At 39.5% G+C, this 5,269-nt stretch overlaps 1 long non-coding RNA gene across 1 annotated transcript in view; it reads left to right on the plus strand.

Moving 5' to 3' along the window:
* Positions 1–5,255, plus strand: part of LOC106872919 (uncharacterized) — a 123,003-nt gene extending 117,748 nt beyond the window's left edge. The window contains exon 4 of the long non-coding RNA XR_008264018.1: positions 3,335–5,255. This is a non-coding gene — a long non-coding RNA (uncharacterized LOC106872919). The remainder of the gene's footprint in view (positions 1–3,334) is intronic.
* Positions 5,256–5,269: the final 14 nt, after the last annotated feature.

Consider the following 5,269-nt stretch of genomic DNA (forward strand, 5'->3'; position numbering starts at 1 on the left):
TTCAATGGTACTTAATTTATTGACCCCCGAAAGGATGAAAGGCTAAGTTGAACTCAGCGGAATTTGAACTCAGAACGTAAAGACAGATGGACTTTGCTCGGCGTGCTAACTATTCTGCTTTCGATATTCCTTATGTTAAATAATGTAATTGTCTTGGTACTCAGTAACTAGCAAATATAGTTTTGAAACTTTCGTTTTTGTTGTTATTGTTTCACACTAGGTAAGCTCTCCTGATGCAAATCTATGAGTAAAGCATTTCATCCACGACAATTTCATTTTTAAACATTGTACCGTGGACTATGTTATCCAATGTGTTTTCCTTTTTCTAAGATGTTGAAGTGTAGTTCAGGAGAATTTGGCTGACACTTCTAGTAAGTCACATGACCACCCGGAGGGATCCTCGGCTATTGAACTATTACTGTTAAAAAGAAAAAAAAATGCTGTTTTGTTGAAATTATTGTTGTAGCCAGTACTAGTCTTCGGTATGAAGTAAAAAGTCTATAGCTTAGGGAGGTCGTTATAAAGTCCATATTTAGTAATGGTTGTAGTGGGAGTTGTTGATAGGTTAGAGGTCGTGATGATGATGGTGGCAGTTTTAATTTTGCAACCACATGGTTCCGGGTTCAGTCTTACAGTGCAGTACCCTCGACAAATGTCATCTACTATAGCTCCAGGTCGACCAATGTCTTGTGAGTGAATTTGGTAGATGGAAACTGTATGGAAGCTTGTCACATATATATATATATATATATATATATATATATATATAGGGAGAGAATTCACAAAAAAAAAACAAAAGACGAAGGCAGATGGTGTAGACAACAAACAGATGTATTAGTATAATGCTCGGGGAGTGAAAAGTCTTTAAAGTTTCGTGCCTACGCTCTTCCACAGAAAGGAATGCAGAAAGAAACAAGGAGAGAAAATAAAGAATGTGTACTAGCTAGCGATCTATCTTGGCGAATGCCGGACAGAAGGGTCACACAGGAGAGCTAGGAAGAAGGGGAGATAATAAGGTAGTGGTGATCCCAAAACGAAGGCGCGCGTGCGTGTGTATAAGAGAGTATGTAAGCGCGTGTGGAGGAGGGTTGGTGACCTTGACGTGTGTATGTGTGTTTTTGTGCCTTTGTTTGTCCAGCACCACCACTTGACAATCAGTGTTGGTTTGTTTACGTTCCCTAACCAAAAGAGACCGAAAAAATAAGTACCAGGCTTTAAAAGTAAAACTAAGTACCGGAGTCGATTTGTTTGACCAAAAACTGTTCAAGGCGGTGCCCCAGCATGGCCGTAGTCCAATGACTGAAACAAGAAAAATATAACTGATCAAAGATATCGTGATGTAAATAGGTACCATGAGGTGGGTGAATATACAAAACGACAATAAATATGCGTGAAGTCATCACGTGTCTGTAATAAGTCATTAAGTGAGAGATAGATACGTTCTGAGTTCAAATTCCGCCGAGGTCGACTTTGCCTTTCATCCTTTCGGGGTAGATAAATTAAGTACCAGTGAAACATTGGGGTCGGTGTAATTGACTGCCCCCTCCCTCAAAATTTTAGCCCATGTGCCTAGAGTAGAAAGGAAAGGATTAAGTGAGACAGAGAAATACTGAATGGATGACAAAAGACAGCAAATGGTATGAAAGTTATTAAGTAACAGTAAATACGTCAGTTATATGGGGTAAGTAGATAGTAAGGTCTGATAAATGTATTAGATACAGTTGACTAATTTTATATTACTGTACTATATCGTGTTACTCAGATAGCAATTTTTGCAATAGCTTTCAAATAGTGTAAAAATCCGGGAGGAGAAGGAAAGAAAGAAAGAGAGAGAGAGAGAGAGAGAGAGAGAGAGAGAGAGAGAGAGTGTAAATGACAGAGTTTGATGATCTATGAATTTTTTCCGTTATTTTTCACAAGAGCCAAGAAATTCGATAACTAAATTACAATTCTTGCATGAATGCCATATTTTCTATTATCTTATAACGGATAACAGAAAATTGTTTATATTTTTAATGCTGTAACCCCACCGGATTGAATGGTACTGCTTAGGTGTCGAAACCATCGTGATATACGCTCGGGCAGCTGATGACGGGAAAACACATGTTCTGCTCGATTCTTCATTCCTGTAAAGTGGGAATAGTCTGTGGGAATCGCTAATTCTAGCATTTTTAATTTTCTTCATGAATAACCTAACTAGGCTTGGACAAGGGTTATATACTGCTGTTTAGTTTTGAGAGGTTCTGTGGCATACATATACATACATATATACACGCATACGTGTGTGTGTACGTAGTTTTATATATTTATATGCGTATGTGTGCGCATGTGTATGTATATATATATATATATAAATACATATATATATATATATATATATAACTTAGATATGTTTCGACCAAAGATTGGTCCACTCCATGTCTAAATTAATAGCACCACCTGATAGGATTATCTAAATCTTTTTTAAGTCAAGTTTTCTGGTATCATGGTCCCTTCGAGTAGTTAGATCTCGTTGAGTGAGTTGTATCCAAGTATAGATGGCTTATCTGATATTCTTTGAAGAAATTTGTCCAGATTCCGTTTAAAAGTAATGGAGTCCTTTTCCTCTTTGATCTGTTTTGGGACAATGCTAAATAGGGCAGGGCCTGTTGAGGAAAAGAAATCGTTTGGGCAATGTTGGCGGTATATTCTCCATATATATATATATGGAGGCGCGTGGCTTAGTGGTTAAAGCATTCGGTTCACGGACCATAAGGCCGTGAGTTTAATTCCCGGCGACGCGTTGTGCCCTTGAGCAAGACACTTTATTTCACGTTGTTCCTGTCCACACACCTGGCAAAAATGAGTAGTACCTGTATTTCAAAGGGGCCAGCCTTGTCACACTCTGTGTCACGCTGAATCGTCTCCAAGAACTATGTTAAGGATAGACGTGTCTATGGAGCGCTGAGCCACTTGCACGTTAATTTCACGAGCAAGCTGTTCTCTTTATCGTTTCAACCGGGACCCTCCTCACCGCAACCGATGGATGCTCCTCATATATATATACACACACACACACTCATACACATATATAGTCATTGCACGGTGATCGCCATAAGCTTTGAGCTTATATAAAAATACCATCATTATTATTTACAGGATTGTAAAACACGGCACCGTATAACAAAACCATTCGCACGGAAAGCATATATATATATTTATATATATATATATATGAAACCATCGATGTGAATATGTGTATGTAAAGACTAAATAATATAATGTTTTTCTATTTCATCCATCTTATATGACTGCATTGAATATAACCTTTTTTTCTATTTTCTTTTCTTTGTAGAGTCAAAAGGAGAGATTTGGTGTTACCCTCAACAGCATCGTCAATAGAAATCGCAGCATCCCCATCGTTTCTATTCCATCCATCCTCAAGAATTCCTGCAGACCGTCTGACCAATGTCCAGCTTGCTGTCTAGATACGATGTCTGACCTATCCTGGTTGAAGATTTACAGAAATTAATCTTAAGTGATTCTTGGATTATCTTTAGTTTTATTATAATTATTAGATGAATTACGGTGACGAAATGGCAGAATCGTTAGCGAGTCGAACGAAATGCTCAACAGCATTTCGTCCGTCTTGAAGTTCGGAGTTCAAATCCTGTTGACGTCAACTTTGTCTTTCATCTTTTCGGGGTTGATAAAATTATAGTACCTGTAAAGTACTAGGGTTGATGTAATCGGCATGGCCCCTCCCCTTAAACTAACTGGCCTTGTGCCAAGTTTAGAAGCATAATTAAATGAAATGGCAAAATCGTTATAGCATCGGATTAATGTACTTAAAGTATCCAGTTATGGTTATTCACGTTGTGGTTTCGAATCCAGCACTAGTCGATTCAGCCTTTCGCCTTTCCTCTCTGCAAAATAATAATAATAATAATAATAATAATAATGACAGCAACAGCAACAACAATAATAATCTGGCACTGCTCCTATGAAATTTTTACAGGTAATATCTTTGCCGAATCGGTAGAGCACCAAACAAAATCTCCTTTGGGGTTTTTAGATACAACCGTGTACGTTCTGAGTTCAATTCTTGCCGTTGTTAGTTTTTCCTTTCCTTCTGCGGTCGATTATATAAAAAGTGGAGGCGCAATGGCCCAGTGGTTAGGGCAGCGGACTCGCGGTAAGAGGATCGCGGTTTCGATTCCCAGGCCGGGTGTTGTGCATGTTTATTGAGCGAAAACACCTTAAACCTCCACGAGGCTCCGGCAGGGGATGGTGGCGAACCCTGCTGTACTCTTTCACCACAACTTTCTCTCACTCTTTCTTCCTGTTTCTGTTGTGCCTGTAATTCAAAGGGTCAGCCTTGTCACACTCTGTGTCACGCTGAATCTCCTCCTGAAACTACGTTAAGGGTACACGTGTCTGTGGAGAGCTCAGCCACTTGCACGTTAATTTCACGAGCAGGCTGTTCCGTTGATCGGATCACTGGAACCCTCGTCGTCGTAACCGACGGAGTGCCACGTTATATAAAGTATTTGACAAGTACGAGGAAATATAATCGTCAGGAATTATTATGTTATGAAGGCGGTGGATTGAAATATAAGAAATATTGTCTTGTAATGGATATTCCAGTCTTTTTAAGCCGTCTGGCCAAATTCCACCAAGGTCTACTTTGCCTCTCATCTCTCCTCGGTAAATAAACTATGAACGCGGTCTTGTAAATGCATAGGAAATTGCGCATTGAAATTGTGGATTATACTCTCTTGCTCCACCGATCAGGTGTGTGTGTGTGTGTATGAGGGAGAGAGAGAGATCAGTTCTAAACTGCTTCAGGACAACACACGACTCACTGAAGATAATGAATGCTGAACTGTTGGGACAGGGTTCATGGGGCAAATTCGTCTCAGTCTGCAGTGTAGGGACTTATCTGTGTCCCCTTTTACTTTGCGTGGTGGTGTTGGTGGAGTGTCAATATATGGAACGGAAGGAAACTGATGATGGTGTGCAGAGGTAATAAGTGGTTCAAAGGTGAGTTTATAGAAGAGTTTCAGTGTAATTTTCATGATCGAAGAATATTAGCCTTGGTCTGGCAACGAGGAAGATAGAGGAGAGAGAGGGGGAAGAGAGAATGAAAGAGAGATGGCGAAAGAGAGAAAGAGAAAAAAAAAGCGGTGCTATCGTTTTGGTTTGTACTTTTTGTTCATCGCCATCTCAACTAAGACTATTTGCACGCCACAAATTATTGATTCGACTCCCAGCATATCGATTGTTAGTT

The sequence above is a fragment of the Octopus bimaculoides genome, chromosome 4 (genome assembly GCF_001194135.2).
Source record: "Octopus bimaculoides isolate UCB-OBI-ISO-001 chromosome 4, ASM119413v2, whole genome shotgun sequence".
In the NCBI taxonomy this organism is placed as follows: domain Eukaryota; kingdom Metazoa; phylum Mollusca; class Cephalopoda; order Octopoda; family Octopodidae; genus Octopus; species Octopus bimaculoides.